Source organism: Mirounga angustirostris, unplaced genomic scaffold, assembly GCF_029215605.1.
Source record: "Mirounga angustirostris isolate CCGP_5_RB_7025 unplaced genomic scaffold, mMirAng1.0.hap1 SCAF_7, whole genome shotgun sequence".
NCBI classification, from domain to species: domain Eukaryota; kingdom Metazoa; phylum Chordata; class Mammalia; order Carnivora; family Phocidae; genus Mirounga; species Mirounga angustirostris.
This window is the reverse complement of record NW_026991715.1, coordinates 35,845,983-35,863,058: the sequence shown is the minus strand read 5'-3', so window position 1 is coordinate 35,863,058 and position 17,076 is coordinate 35,845,983. Positions and strand designations below refer to the sequence as shown.

At 39.1% G+C, this 17,076-nt stretch overlaps 1 protein-coding gene across 1 annotated transcript in view; it reads right to left on the bottom strand.

Annotated features, from left to right (window-relative positions):
* Positions 1–10,075: 10,075 nt before the first annotated feature.
* Positions 10,076–17,076, bottom strand: part of NDFIP1 (Nedd4 family interacting protein 1) — a 52,017-nt gene continuing 45,016 nt past the window's right edge. The window contains exon 8 of the mRNA XM_045894387.3: positions 10,076–11,138. The gene's annotated coding sequence lies outside the window, so the exon portion shown is untranslated. The remainder of the gene's footprint in view (positions 11,139–17,076) is intronic.

Here is a 17,076-nt window from a genome sequence, read left to right as displayed (position 1 = left end):
GGGGAGCCTGCTTCTCCCTCTGACCCTCTCCCCTCTCATGCTATTTCTCTCTCGCTCGCTCTCTAAAAAATAAATAAAATCTTTAAAAAAATAAAAAATAAAAAATGAAATAAAATAAAATAAGGATAATAGTACTACCTACCTCAAAGGTTTAGGATGGCAATTAAATGAGGTAATGTGCATAAAGAATGAAGCAGCTTACTTGGCACATGGTAAATGCTCAATACATGGGAACTGTTACTGTCTATCTATGATAGGCACCTGCAGCACAACAATAATATACATATTTACTCTAAGTTTAATCCCTGGAGACTAAGAATTTGATTTGATGTGATTTTCAGATGTGTAGAGAACTGGATCTCTTTTAGACATCCCATCAATGAAAGACCATAAGCTTATAGGAAGCCTTTATTGTAATTGTTGCAAAAGCCTAGTTATTCTCCTTAGCAAAAGAACAGTGGAAAGAGGTATTAGAAGTTGGCTTAGGGCGCCTGGGTGGCTCAGTTGGTTAGGCGACTGCTTTCGGCTCAGGTCATGATCCTGGAGTCCCTGGATCGAGTCCCGCATCGGGTTCCCTGCTCGGCAGGGAGCCTGCTTCTGCCTCTGACCCTCCACCCTCTCATGTGCTCTCTCTCTCTCATTCTGTCTCAAATAAATAAATAAAATCTTTAAAAAAAAAAAGAAGTTGGCTTAAAAAACACCGCCATGTCAGATTCATTAGAACTAGGTGAAAAGCAGGAAAAGGCAAGAGCATCTCCAGGACAGCAAAAATTTAACGTGTGACATATGCAGAATGGCTTAATAAGCGACCTCATTCCACTGGACTGTACCAGGCTAGGACTACCCAAAATGTCAAACTGATAAATATATAAAAACAAGACTGAAAAAGAAAAAACAGTTGATTGGGGAGGGGGGTAGTGGAGTAGAGGTGACTTTCAGATTTGTTGACTATTTTTTGCAAAATCAGGGTATTTTTTGAAACCCCTGTAAGATCAAGGGAGAAAAAACAGTACGATGGTCCAACAGCGTCAGGCAAAGTGAGGGATGAGTTGGGGCGCTCACCCAGGGCAGTGGTTTTCCAACCTTTTCTTTCACCTAGACAATATTTTGTAAACAAAATCTTATTGATAAGATTTTGATAAGAAACTCCCCAAATCCCAAATAAGAGGAAAAGACAGACAGGTCGTACCTCTACTACTCACGGGCATTCAGGAAGTAAATCAAAACCCGTGACTTTCTGGTTAGGTGGGGTAGAGGTCAATGGCCAAGGAAGGCAGAAAGTAACTAGGGTTGGCGTGGCCCGGGTGAAGCAGAGAAAAGGAGGCAGAAGGCGGCTACAGAGAAAATGGCCCTAACTATGGTCGTAGAAAAGAGATATGTAGGAATTTAGGACCGGAAAAGGCCAAAAGAAGTAGAGTCATCGAGGAAGTACTGGAAAGCTTGTAGGGGGAGGTGCAGGGAGGCAGGCACAGAGGATATGTGAAGAGTGGGGAAAGTAGCGAAGAATTTAAGGCAAGTGCAGAAAGAAACAAGGAGAAGGATAAGAAGTTCAAAGGACGCTTTGAAGACCTAAATCCACACAAAGATAGTGTATGGGAAATCTTGAAATATAATACAAATGGCCCAAGAAAAAAGGAGGCCAGAATCTCAGCCTGTAGAACTCAGGAAAGGAAACGAGAATCAGAGTTTATTGGATTTATAGAGTGTTTTGATGTGACTGAGTGTTGAAAGATTATTTGCCAGGGGGAGGGAAGTTTTGGTTGCTTGGTGGCAAAGAAGGCTCAATAATCCCTTTTATGGTAATCTGTGAGGATCAAATGAACATGTATACAAATAGAACGTCCTACATAAACACATGATGATATTACCAGAAAAGCAAGGGTAAGCCATATTCTCATCTGGGCAGCAGGAATTTAGGAAGGAAAAGAGTGGTCTGATTTATCAGGGATGGTCTAATGACAGCCTTGAGGAAAGAAAGAGTGAGGAAAGGCAGAACTTAGGGAAGCCACGTGGTCCTGAGAAGGGAATGAATGCCCTTGGTTTGAATTATAGGTTTGGGTTTTTTGTGTCCTGCCCTTGGATCCAGTGCTGTAGCTGGTTGCAGAGCTGCCAGGCACTTTACCTACATTATCCCATTTAAAATTAAAAACAGCTCCGTGAGAAAATATTCTGGAACGCAGGTTAGGAAAACAAAGTTTGGCTAGGGCAACTGAATGACCTAGATTGCACAGCTAGGAAGTGGGGAGTGAGGGTTCAAGCCCTGGCCCAGTGGATTTGGGCCTGCACCTCCCTTTGCAGCTGGTTTACCAGGTCCCTGAAATGCACCCCCCACCCCATCCTTGTTGGCTCTTTGGGCAGCAGGGACTTCCCCAGGTGGCAGCAATCTCTCTTTCCTTGGAGGGTATTTGGTTTTACAAAGATCTTTAGTGCCCTTCTGGTAAAAATAAAATTAGAGGCAGGTAAATGTAACTTGGAAAGTGTAAAAAAACTTCTTCCACCACTATGCAAGTAAGCCAGAGAAAATGATGATGTATTGAGATTCCTGGACAGGAAAGCACTGTCTTATATCCCACCCAGCCCTCACCCTCGACCAGAAGCTCCCCGCAGCCAGGGGCTCTCTTCTACAAAGCCTGCATGCGTGACAGCCGGTACAAGGTCATACATATCATAATCAGCTAGTAACTTTTTAGCCAATGAAGGTCTAAAACATCTATATCTGAGAAACTGGAACAGTACAGCTATGCAAGATGACTAAGTCCTAGCAGTCTACTATACAGCATAGGGCCCGGAGTCAACAACACTGTATTGTGCACTTAAAATTTTGCTAAGAAGGTAGATCTTATGTTAAGTGTTATCACCAAAAAAAGGGAAGAAAAAAAAAACCCCCCCAAAACAAAAAGATGATGATGATAAAGAGGGCAAAAAGAAATTTTGGGAGGTGCTGGATATATTTAAATATAGATTATAGATTATAATAATAGCAGGGCAGGAAGAAACTTTTGGAAGTAACGGATGTTTATGGCGTCTGAATGACTTCTCTCCAAACTCAAGTTGTATACATTAAATATGTACAGCTTTTTGTATGTCAATCATATCTCAATAAAGTGGTTTACAACGAAAAAGCCAAGGCGCAAGTATTTACTTTATAAAAGTAGAACTTTTCTTTCAAAAGTACAGCTTTATCACCTCAGACCCAGGGGACTGAATTTCATGCATCATTCTCTCGGAGGGGCGAGAACACCATAGACAGAGGTGAAGCCATTGCCGCTTAGAAAGTGAAGATGCACAGAGGGTGTCTTGGCTTCTCTTCAGCTGTCTCATATCACCCAAAGCAGTGCTCTGGAGGGCCAGCTTAGAGAAACTTATGACCTCTATTTGGCCTTGTGTTCCTAAAAATTTTATGGGAATGTCACTAATAAACTAAGTGTGTAAATGCTTCACCATCTAGTTAAAAAATAATAACTGCTACTGGGACTGACTTACACTACGTATTTTCTGCAGAACATACTTAGTTACCTTTCCTTCTAATAAAATACACCTGGCAATAAATAAAAGGCAGTAAAAGTATCCATGGCTTGCTATTAAAACTTGATATGTTTTAATGACAACTTTTAGTATACTGGTTTTGGATGGATCAGGTATTATTTGAAAAAAAGCACCTAATTAGGTAATGATTGAGATTGGCACCGAGATACAAACACAATAATCTGTCCTAAACTAAGTACAGTGTCTGTACTCAGGTTAAAAATCTCTTGACATTTAGGGTGCCTGGGTGGCTCAGTTGGTTAAGCGACTGCCTTCAGCTCAGGTCATGATCCCAGGGTCCTGGGATCGAGTCCCACATCAGGCTCCCGGCTCAGCAGGGAGCCTGCTTCTCCCTCTGACCCTCTCCTCTCTCATGCTGTTTCTCTCTGGCTCGCTCTCCAATAAAGAAATAAAATCTTTAAAAAAAAAAACTCTTGACATTTAAATTATGTCTCCCCCTGTAAGATCAGACTGCACTTTAAAATGGTCAATATATTTCTACCAATGAGTCACTTGTACAAAAATGCTACTACAAAACACATTAGTCTTTTTGGCTTTTTGTTTTTCTTTTTAATGTAAACTACAGTCTAGTGAATTTAGTTCATCACACTCTTAAAAAAAAAAAGGCTACAGTGGGGGGAAAGAGTCTTTGGAATTTCAGGGACATTTGTCTTTCTTTTTTGTAAAAAGACCTCTCAAGAGGGTATCCAACCACTTCTTGGAGACATAATCATATGTAAAGAAAAGTGACCTGAATAAAGGAGGAATTAAAAAAAAAAAATCCTTAGTCACTCTTTTAAGTTTATTCTTCAATTTAGGCCAATCCTCTTTTATGGGGAGCTCCTAGCAATTAGCTAGCAATTTTATCCTGTGAGTCTAAAGGATTAAAGCAGGACCAAAGAACAAAAGGAACCGATTTGCTACCCTCTTCCATCAGTCCTTTCTTAACAAATCAGACTTCATTTCCTCTAGGGCCCTCCTTACCCACCTAATCTGCTTTCTTTCTTCCTCCCATGGTCCCTTAGGGGAAGGATTCGGAAAGGTAACATTAGCTAATGCCACCTAAACAAAATTCCTTCAGAATATACAAAGGTTTGAAAATGGCTTCAGAAACTAGAGGGTGCTTTTTTGTTTTCTCATTTTGGAACTCTGAGCGAAGTGTAACTTTTTTGGTCATTGGATCTTAAAACAAATGTAGTTGTAGGTAATAAGCCTCCCTAGTTAGGTTTACCAGAAGTCTGGACACACTCCTTCCCCTCTTGCAGACTATTTAGGACAGTGCTCTCATAAGGTCACCACATTGAAACGAGCACCGCCTGGGAACGGCAGACATGACATCTGTCGAACTTACTGTTCCAAATCTGTCAGGATGTGGGCCACATACAAACCTCTAGAGTTTCTGGGGATTTTAAGGAGCCTGCTAATCCATTCCTTTTCCTTTATCCTTAAACCATTTCAAACAGATGAGGATCCACTCTATTTTTAAAGACCTCCAAGGAAGAGTCCACAATCATTCTTAGCCAAATATTTAGAAATTAATTTCCCTATGGCCTTTCCCTGTTGCTCTGCAAACACACTCCTTTCCATAGTCCTGCTATAAAGAGGAAGTATTGTAGTCATGACCTTTGAGAAGACCTACAGACCTATTTTGAAGACAAAATAATTAATTTTACCCAGCAAACAATGCCCTGAAAATATTCTAATGAAAAAAAATTACCTCCTAATTTTAGGTGTAGGTATACAACTCTACAAATTTCTTCTATCCAACCTTCTGTGGAAAGTCAAGACTTGAGATGAGTTCTTACATTATTATCCTTATTTAGAAGCTCTGTGGAACTGCTACAGAAACCAAATCTGACTATAATTCTACAGGACGGATGTCAGAAAAACGTTTTTTTTTTTTGTTCGAGCACGAGTTGGGGGCGGGGGGAGGCAGGGAAAAGCAGGCTCCCCGCTGAGCAGGGAGCCTGACGCGGGGCTCGATCCCAGGACCCGGGGATCCTGGGTTCCTGACCTGAGCCAAAGGCAGACACTTAACCAACTGAGCCTAGAAACAACCTAGAAAAACAAGGTTTTGTTTCAATACTAAATCTAGTGAACTGCTAAATCACAGAAGGGCTTAAGGCCGAATACAGGTGGGAGAACTACACACAGATTAAACCCCATTTCACAAATGTAGTCTCAGGGAAAACATATATAACATATGTAACAATCCCCCCAAAACGTTTTTCTTATATACATGATGGACACACAGACCCAGAATTTGAGAGTCACTGAGTCAAACCTAGAAATACATGGACTAATTTTGCTTCTTTAGGCCACCAGTCTCCACTTTTTAAAAACTACATAGTACCAAATGAACCATGAGAGACAATGGACTCTGAAAAACTGAGGGTTCTAGAGAGGAGGGGGGTGGGAGGATGGGTTAGCCTGGTGGTGGGTATTGAGGAGGGCACATTCTGCATAGAGCACTGGGTGTTATGCACAAACAATGAATCATGAAACACTTCATCTAAAACTAATGATGTAATGTATGGGAATTAACATTAAGAATAAAAAAAAAAAAACTACATAGTACCAAATGATGCTAGCAATAAAAGGGTTCGTAAAAATATTGATCTAACAAACCAAGTGGCTCCCTTACCAATTTATTATCTGCAAATCCAGTTAAAATATGAACTAGAAATAAATCGATATAAAAATCCTTAAGGTTGATACTCAAGAAATGAACATGCCCAAATGACCAGAATGACATCTAAACCCAGCGACTGCCAAACACAGTCTATGAGATGTCCCATCAAAATAAAGATGTGAAATCAGGAAGCAGATGGCACAATTCTTTCTAAAACCTCACATAAGGGGACATTTTAGGCATTTCTGACTGTTGTGCAAAAGAAAAGAAGGATGTTTCACCAAGCGTTAACTCTAGCCAAGTTATGATAATAGGTTGTTCCAATCCTCCACTTGGCTCAGGAAGTAACTGGCTTAAATGGGGGAAAGCAGCTCTCAGTAGGGGACATGAATGCAAACCCTGACTGCAAGGTGGAAAATCACTGCAGCTCTGGATAAATTTCAGAAGAGTCAGGCTGTTTCATGGCCAGAAGGCAGCACTTCCCTAGCTGGATCGTTTAGCTGATACAAAGCGTCAGGAAATCACCTTTTCTATTTGAGATTCCTTTTAGGTTTTTGACCCATTTTCTTGCTTCCCAGGCTGCATATACCAATACCACTCTTGAACGTCCCAATGAATAACAATGAATACTGTCTTCTCAGAGCCTAGCACGCATCTTTCTAAGACTTAAAGGACCATTTTTCTCACTTTTGTTGTCTGTAAACCCACAATCACATATGGATGGGGACAAGTTTGTGAAACATTTCATTTCCCATATAAATAGTAAAAATGAATCACTTTTAGAGCACGATGGACAACATACAAAGCAGGATTGGGAGAGGTCTATTTTATACAACTGCATCTCAGTTTCTGACCTGGATGAAATCCTGCAAAATCCAAGAGAATTCTCTATGTTTCATATATTCTATAGTGATTTAATAGATTTGCATTTAAGTTTATATCTAATTCACCAATTGAACGTAAGAGTTAAAACTCTCAAAAATCAGCAAACAATGCTTTTTGGTAGGAACAGGTATTAAACAAAAACTTGTAATACATTTTAAGAGTTTCAAATTCTGAGAATAACTGGAGGGTCTGAGGGGATTAAAATGCCATGCATTAGATGGTATTTCAAATTTATAGCTAGGGAAACTATCCTCAGGAGGACAGCTCTCAATTCACAGATTTCCCATAAGAGCAGGTCTTTCTATAGGCTACCAAGTTGTAGGTGAGACAATGAACTGGGTTATCAGATAGCCTCTTTTTAGAATAAAGAGGATACACAATCAGTTTCCTTCTGGAAACCTTTTACTCTCAAACCTGCTCTCCCTTTTGGGAGTTCCTGGTGTATTTCTGGGAGTTGTTCTCCACTTTAGTAGCACAGCCCACCAAAACCTGTTTTTTATTAAGAGGCTATCTGCCAAAAGCACTTTTTCACTCTGTGGGTGCTCTAAATGACTACAACCATACACATATGCAAAGGTACATAGCTATATGCAAAAGGAAGAGTTAAACCAAGAGCACGTCAGTATTGGTTTAGCAAACACACTCAATCCACTTTAAATACCATACAGACTACAAATAGTATTGGCATTAAAAATGCACAAAATTTTAAAAATGCACAAACTATTTACAGAAGCTTCTTTGCATTTTGTTACACCTCTCATCATCTCTTAAAGCCTAAAAAGGTGAAAATCTAAATAGCTGAAAAACAGCGATTCTGAAAATTATTAAACTACATGTTACACACAACTTACCTGTGTTCATCACTGAGATTTCACCAAGAACCAGATTCAACGTAGGGCACAAGGGCCCCAGCTCCTTGTTCACAAAACACTCCCGCATACTTTACATAAATGCATAGGTCTGTGTCTAGCCTTGGCATGTTTGAAGTTAAAATTCGATTATCGGTATTTAATGGAATCAGGGCCAAGTGCTTCTCTGGTTTCTACCATGTTAACCTTCAAGGTTGGACACAGAAGAGGTGGTAGGGTTGGATTCAAAACTAAAGAACACTCCGTTTTTGTTGATTCTGACTTCAGAATCTTGCCACCTCAGCAGCTACTTCAACTGAATTATCACTTTTATTGGCCCTGGAACTCCCTTTCAGTAATTATATCTTCCTTTAAACCATTTATAGCTGTGGGATACCTTCTAGTTTAAGAAAATAGTGAAGGTCAAAAGACATTTCCTATGTGCTGCCAATGACTCATGGTGGGCCACAGCCCAAGTCAGGTAACTTACATTTACTTCATTAAAAATCTTGTTGCTTTAAAACCCTAAACAAAATTGATCCCATTAGTAAAGATATTCACTCTTACAATTTTTTAACAAGTAAATTTTAATAACCTTTTATTCCCACACAATCTAATTTTCTGAAAAAAGAAACTGCTACACAGAATCCTTTAAACATAGTTTGTATAATTCCAAATGAACAGGCAAGAGGTGTGAGGGACCTCTGGTCATGGATAAGCCCTAGTTGTCCCTTAGCTCAGGATCAAGGCCAGTTTAACTTCAGGCGAGTAACAGTGGTTCCTCAACATACCCTTTCAAATAAACTATTATTCTTAATTATGAATCTACCAAAGGGAAACAGAAAAGAATAAGAGACAAAAATGAAAAGTAACAGTACAGTATAAATATCTCCATCCTAACAGTTAACAAATGGTATCAACTTTACATGTCTGAAAAGACTTTCATATGTAGAACATTTAAAAGAAAAAAGAGAAATCACCCTTCTGAGTATTTTGAAAGCATGTCACACTGTAGGGTTACATGTGAGAAAGTCTTAAGGACCACCAAATATGTAGAAATAGGAATTCCAAATATTTCAGTTTCTGAATATACCAAACCAAATAAGGCACAAGGACCTAAGTAATAAATCCAAAGTGAGTTTAAAATGTTTCAGTTTATGTGATCTAGGGCCCTTATATTTTGTCCTGTAAGATAGTTTAAATAGTTCTCGCTGTTGCACTGCCCAAATTTATTCAGATTGTTAGAGATATATTCATTCTGAAACTTTAGAACAGAATAGGCTATAAAATTTTCCAAACTCTATTGTTGGCATAATCTAATTCAAAATGTAAGTCTTCAGACACTTTCATTAAAACCCCCTGCTTACCTAACTGCAAAATATAACTTGAAATATGAACAAGAACATATACTATTAGTTATAATAAGTAAGTTAGAATGATCATTCAAACATCCATCCAGGAGGCCCTCAATTTTCCTATTTGGCTTTCAAACAACCTATATACTTCTGTGCACTACATACTGACACCCCTAAAGAGACTTCCTAAGCTGATTCCAGATACTTACATGCAAGAGATAAGTAACATTTGCAGCGATCATACCTCACTGGTGCTGGTTTGTGTAGTTATTTGACCATCTTGCTGCTTTATATTTTATTTAAGTGGAGAAGGTAAGAAAAAAAAATCAAACGACTGACATTATAGGAACCACTGGTCTTTAACACAACTGGGACAAGAAGAGAAATCAGAAGGAATGAGTAATCTTTCACCTCAAAGGGTGCTCAAAAGACTTAAACCGGGGGATTGTGTTTGAATGAGAAAAAGAGCAAAGGCAAGGAACATGCAGAAAATACTGGAAATAAATTATCTAAGATTATGTCTGAAAAATGAAGCATGATTAGGAATTCTGGAATAATTTAAGATCTCTACAACTCCTCCCCATTTAGTCCATTATGTTTTGCAGAACTAATTTTCACATACATCTTCAGGAACATATTGAGTATAAGAGAAGGGAACTTCCTGTGCTGAAGAAGAAAAAAAAAAAAGAAAGAAAAAATTGGCCCCAAACCAATTTTTTTTTATTTAGTGAGTAATTCTGCATGAATCTGTATGAATAAAGATTAGAAAAAATTGCCTTGGCAATGAACAAATGCAAACCAAGAAATTAAACACTAATCTACAGCAAAAGTTGCTACACAAGAGACGTTTATTAATGTTCTGTTGTATTTACAGTTTTAACATAGCAAACCAAGGTGAATTACCACTTGGCAGAAAGCACATTATTCTACGTTTATAACTCATCGGTTTCTGCTAACACATAGTAAAAGCAAGTAGTACTACAGTATGTTAGGGATCATCTCAAAAGTTCCAAACTAATTCTTTCTTTGCTCCTAAGTACCTATTCCCCTCCCTACTCCAGCCCTTGGCCTAATCATCAGGAGACCAGCCCCCCCCCCAAAAAAGGGGGAAAAAGGGGGGTAGGGACTCTAATCACACAGAAAATGTCAAGAACTGCATTTTAGTAATTAAGCTGCATTTGCCCTTGTCCTTTTTATTTTATACAGTGACAACGCCTTTACAATTTTTTAGATTCATAACACAGAACAATAAGGTACTGCAAAATTTAGAATACAGACTATAAAAAATTAATGCTTATTATTTACCAATTAAGAACAAATTCTTGACCACACCTTAAATGTATTTTGCACTATGATTTTGCTTCCAGGTGTTCACAGTACAACTGAATAAATTTCCAGGTTAATTTTAACAGCAAGTATGAATTATGTGCAGAAATGCAGTCAAAACAAAAGTTTTAACTTTTGAGAAAACCCCTTTAAAATGGCCAGCATTATACATATCTTACACTAAAATACTTAATTCCAAGTTCATTTTGAGATGGAGGATGAATAAAGCAAGACTGCCCCCTACTGACTACAGGGACAAGGCTCATGCTATTTAAAATGACTACAAACAATAGATAAGGCATTATTAATACATCACATACTTGATTGCGAGAGCTTTTTCAAACATTAACCACTAATGATTCAATGACTACAGAATTTTGCGTTAACTATTAAAATTTTACACCTAGGAACAAATAAAGAGAAATGATCTTTTTCAACAGTACTTTTATTTTTTTAAAGCAGGTGATTATTCCTCTGTGTTCTGCATCTTGATTCACTTCCTGCAGGTGTTCTCTTGCTTCTTCAGAGAGAATTCATAAACGCAGGAAGGCCTTTGCCAGAAAACATCTGCCAGAGAAGGATATTGAATATTGAAACTCTAGTTAGCTTGTTATTTTGGCCAAGAGAAGGATGTAGTCACAAAAGAAAGCAGGATGTTTGGAGACACAAGTACATTTTAACATAGCTTTAAGATTACTATACACTGACATCATACTATTCAATAAACATCAAAATTTCAGTTCTTAAAGTTACCAAGGACTCTAGAACTAGGAAGAACTTGAATGCTTTCTCTAAAACCCATGAGGCCAGGAGTCTCTCTCTCCAAACTTCCTCACAAAAGAATGAAATGCAAATACCACTTCCTTTACTCTACACTTAACCTTCACAGCAATGACTGTAACTTGGGGGCTATGACACAGTAGAATCCAAGTGCACAAGTAATTTTCCTGATACACCCGAAGCTACTGTTTACCCTGCCAATTCTGTCAGATTTCACACAAAGATGATTTCCAATAAGGATGCCAATGATGTCATGCTGTACTCAGAACATGGCAAAGTTAAAAGACAACTGTAAACTCATAGGTATCACAGATTTTTTTTTTTTTTTTAAAGATTTTACTTATTTGAGACGGGGGAGGGGAGATGAGTGGTATGGGGGGACAGGGCAGAGGGAGAGGGAGAAGCAGGCTCCTCACTAAACAGGAAGCCAGATGCGGGACTCAATCCCAGGACCCTGGGATCACAACCCAAGCAGATGGCAGACCCCTAACCGACTGAGCCACCGAGGTGCCCACACATAAAACTTCTTCTTTTTTTTTAAAGATTTTATTTATTTGAGTGAGAGAATAAGCAGGGAGAGCTCAGAGGGAAAGGGAGAAGCAGACTCCCCGCTGAGCAGGGAGCCTGATGTGGGGCTCGATCCCAGAATGCTGGGATCATGATCTGAGCCAAAGGCAGACACTTAACCGATGAGCCACCCGGGTGCCCCAATACTTTTTTTTTTTTTTTAAGATTTTATTTATTTATTTGAGAGAGAATGAGATAGAGAGCATGAGAGGGGGGAGGGTCAGAGAGAGAGGCAGACTCCCCACCGAGCAGGGAGCCCAACGTGGGACTCAATCCCGGGACTCCAGGATCGACCTGAGCTGAAGGCAGTCGCTTAACCAACTGAGCCACCCAGGCGCCCCCAATACTTCTTTTTAATCAACTAGGGGAAAAGTCTGTATTTTGGGACATGTATCTCAGAAAAAAAGTTATAATGTCCATATATTGTAAAGTCCAGTTTTCACTCCAATACTTTGAGGCATTTCTGTATTGGTATAATTGTTTTGGTGTTCATGGAAATAATGGGGAAAAGTATAAGGAACTCCTGATATTCATGCTAAAGAAAACCACTAAGGAGATACATACTACTTAATAAATATTTGAGAAACTACCTTGTGGTACCCTGCACCTACTACTATGTAGGTGGATGGGCTACTACGCAGGCCCTGAGCTTACTTTTCTGCCTTTCCAAATTCCTGTAAGCTCCAAGCAAACCTCTTCTAACTTTTCTGATTAGACAACTGCATCAATCTTTAAAAGGCTGACAAAACGCAGAGGAGCTACAACAAAAGAGGAAATCAACATATGCTTTCTTAAACTGTTAATATTCTACCAAATCCAGTACCACTGACACAAGAGCAACTTTTGTTTAGATTGAGAGACCTCAGGATGTGCAGGGACAAAGACATGCAAACACAAGGAACTTGAAAAACCAAGAAGCAAAAAGAGTATTGGCAGACCGATGTCAGATGGAGGTTTCTGCCAGAAGGCTAGACTTAATTACAAACTTAAGTAACTTCAATTTTAGCCGTTTCCATGAACAGAAGAAAACTGATGTAATTGTTCCTATTCAGCAAAACACTAAAATTTGCACGAACATATGATGCAGTCCAGAAAACTATCTGGCCACTTTCCTTAGACCATGCTGCTTCCCCGGCGGTGAATTAGCTTTAATAGATCCCTCAAAGTAAGAGCCACCCAGCGAACATTAAAATTCCATTAAGAGCACCTAGACAAGTGAGTAATGGGTGATCTCAATCACTGTACAGACTCCAGGGGAAAACGACTGCTAGAGAGGCGCTCACTTCTCTCTAAGACCTGGAGGCCTGTTCAGATGGACTTGACTCACAAATTGTTACAAAAACAATGGAGGCACACAACGGAGGACAGAAGGGTTTTAGGGACTGTAGGCTTCATTAGTAAACTGTAGATCAGATCACTTCAGAAACAAAAGGAACCAGGAGCCCAGAGATCATTTAATTTCAAGAGGAAGACAACCATGTCTTCCTGAACGTTATGTGAATTTTTAAAGCAAAAATTCCACTGAAAACATTTCTACTACCTAGCTACTTTATAACACAGTCCAATAAATCAAACTAACTTGAGGTGAACTTCCTTTAATAAATTGAGAGGTATTAGGAGGGGGAAGATTATAGAACGGGAAAAATCAAAGCATTTATCACCATATGGGGGAAAAATTTAAGTATCTGGTGTCTATTAGGTACAGCTCACCAGGTCAGAGGAATCATTTAATTATGAAGGGCCCTATCTCATTAACGTCAGGGCTTAAAAAACTTTCTTTCCTCAGGGCGCCTGAGTGGCTCAGGTCATGGTCCCAGGTTCCTGGGATCAAGCCCCACAGCAGGCTCCCTGTTCAGCGGGTAGCTTCCTTCTCCCTCTCCCTTTGCCCCTCAGCCCCAGCGTGCAAGCGCTTGCTCTTTCTCTATCAAAAACAAAACAAACAAAAAACACCCCAAAACTTTCTTTCCTCCTCTTTCACAGGTAGTTAAAATAACAGAATTTAAAATCTACTGTGCTTCCTAGGTGCAAGTACTTTCGGAGTAGTGCTGGACACCACGCTCCAGCCGCTGCAGCTAAACCCTCAATTACTTGGCAGCATCAGAGGAAGTGGTACTCACGTACATTTACTTTCCAGTTAGCTGGTAAATAAGAAAAAGTATGAACACTTTACATCTTGACCATTTCAGATAAAGAGGTTTCTAAAAGGGATCCGTTTCTTCTAAACAATACAGAAGGAGCATTTGCATTTTGTTCTTCTGTTTCCTCCCAGTCACACACTTCCTGATGCTGCCGGGCCCACCTCTAGCAGTTCCTTTTGGCTCTTCTTGCTGTGGGATAGGAAACCCGATTTCCTTTTTAAGCTTAAATGAGCTCCCGAAAGGGAACCTGAAAGCGGCCCCTAAGATAGTAGTACATGAGCTTTAGTGTTTGGCTTTTGTAACAACTACTTTAGCTGATTAGAAAGAGGGCTTTTGGGTCATTTCAAGGTTGGTTTGTGTGTACTGTATTTTGGGTCACCTGAAAAGAAAAGTCACTATTCTCAGACCTCTTTCCAGTAAAATGCCAGATCGTAGGACAGCATGGGAATTAAGTTATTTTTCTGTTATGGCAAAGCTATTTTAAAAGTCCCTACACCTGTGTCTTTCTGGCAAAAAGTAAGCCTACAGCTAGCTTTTAACTAGTGACAACTACATTAAATGAAGTAAGAAGTCTCTATAAAAGAAAATAAAATCTTCATTCCTTATAAGATGGTTGGTTAGCACAACTTCAAACTCAATTAAGTTTCCTCTGACTTAGAGAAACATTCTACATTTGGATCTAGATGAACAGTTCTTACCCCTGTCAATGGACAAAGGAAAATCAGTCCCATGGGATATTATGGTTTTTCAGATTCACTCTGGGGATACTGACAATTAGTAAGGAAGTCATTAAAATTCTAAATGCTGCTCTAAGTCCCCAAACCCCTAATTTAGAGCGCTGAATCCTCTGGGCATGTCAGAAATTATTTCAAATCAACTAGAATACCAAAGTCAGACAGAAAAGGAAAGAAAACTATGCTCTCCACTGGGGATGCTCGAAATTTCTGACAACTCCTAAAGCACAATAAGCCTTCTGACTCCAAAATACAGAGAATCACAGGCCTATAATGTCCCTCCACAGCTCCATGAGCATTAGTACTAAGGACTGCCTACTTCAAATCATAACCCCAAATAAAGACATTTCAGAATTTTTAAAAATCCAAACAAAAAATAACAATTTTTATAAACAAAAGCCCCTCAATACAGTCTCTAACAGTATAGGAAAACTGAGAAGTTCAGGCTTTCTCCCAACCTGGCTATTATTTGTTATGTATTAGAAACAAGATGACAAAGTGATGCCTGGATGGCTCAGTTGGTTAAACGTCTGCCTTCAGCTCAGGTCGTGATTCCAGGGTCGAGTCCCGCATCGGGCTCCCTGCTCAGCGGGGAGACTGCTTCTCCCTCTGCCTGCCACTCCCCCTGCTTGTGCGCACTCTTGTGCGCGTGCTCTCTCTCTCTCTGACAAATAAATAAATAAAATCTTAAAAAAAAAAAAAAAAAAAAAAAAACGAAAAGAAAGAAACAAGATGAGGAAGGTGTGCAATCCCCTAGTAAACATCAAAACTTCCTTCTAACTGAAGAATGAATAGACAGAGGTGTGATCTCAGTCCATTGAGAAATTCAAAGCTACCACTTGACTAGATAAGGGAATCTATTATTTTTTAAAAAGAGAAAGAAGGGGCACCTGGCTGGCTCAGTCCGTAGAGCATGTGACTCTTGATCTTGGGGTTCTAAGTTCGAGCCCTACATTGCAGAGATTACTTAAAAATAATTTTAAGATATTAAAAAAGAGAGAGAGAGAAAGAAATCTGTCCCTCAGGATATTTTTGGGCACCAATGTATTAGGGGAAATCTATAGGTGATTTTGGTACCCTTTGTAAGAAGGGGAACCATGGCAACCCAAAAGAATTAACTTTTGAATTTCTGGTAGGTAAGAGTTAAACCTGAGGCTTAGAAATAATTACCAATTATAATCAGATATGGAGAGGAAAGAAAAAGGATGACAACAGTAACTGCATAAAACTGCAGAGAACATCGGATAAGTCTCTTATTAAAGTTAGGATGTCCTAGACACAAAGACACATCATGGGCATTAGGGGCTAGGCCAGCAATATCAATGTCCACCTGTGTCCTAATTCAAATTCAGGATATGCCACACACTTTTAAACATGCAATAAAAACATTCCCCTTCTCAAAAAAAAAAAAAAAAACATCAACAGGTGTGGTAATCTTGATGACTAAACTTTTCTTTCAAATAAAATACATACTCCCTTGAAGAAACTTAACTTTAACCAACACAAGCCTAAGTTCTTTGTATGCTTTAACTTTTATAAGAAACGCCTTATGAATATACTCCACTATGTGGGTATCTGAGCTCATCTATCATTATAACCTTCTGTTACTTACATAAGAATATTTAATTATACATATAAAGTGCTTAAATGAGTGCTGAAAAATATTATCATACCATGCTTGAAAAAATTTTTTGTCATATTCGAGAAGTTCTCATCATATTATTCTGTTGCTTACAAACTTTTAATGCTGTCCCCCATCACCTGGCAAATTATATATGGCGGCTACTTTCTTTCCTAGAAGCACACATCCTGATACCACCACGAATCTTCAAAACTGAGAACTCCACTCTTAGCATATGATTACCTACACAAACTCTTGACTACCCAGCAGAAAATACAGAACAAATTAATGTTCATGAAGGGTCAAGCCTTGCAATGAGCCAACATGTCACTGGATTTTTAGGGCTGCTCTATGAATTCTGTAGTTCCATTGCAAATGGGCTTAGTACTCAGTACTTAGATACTTAGTACTTAGATATTTGAAAACACTGTCTCAACCTGGCTTTTCCAGCCTTGACCTTCAACACTCCTTTATGCTACAATCAAATTGCTGTCCCTTGAGCAAGCTCCATTCTTCCTTGCCTCTATTTACACTCTTCACTCTGCTTCAGGTGATTCTGAAATCTTCCCCACCCTATCCAATTTTCATTAGTAGAAATTCTACCCACCACTTAACCTTCATCGCAGCTGGTACACCCTTTACAAAACCTTGTCTGATCTTTGGGG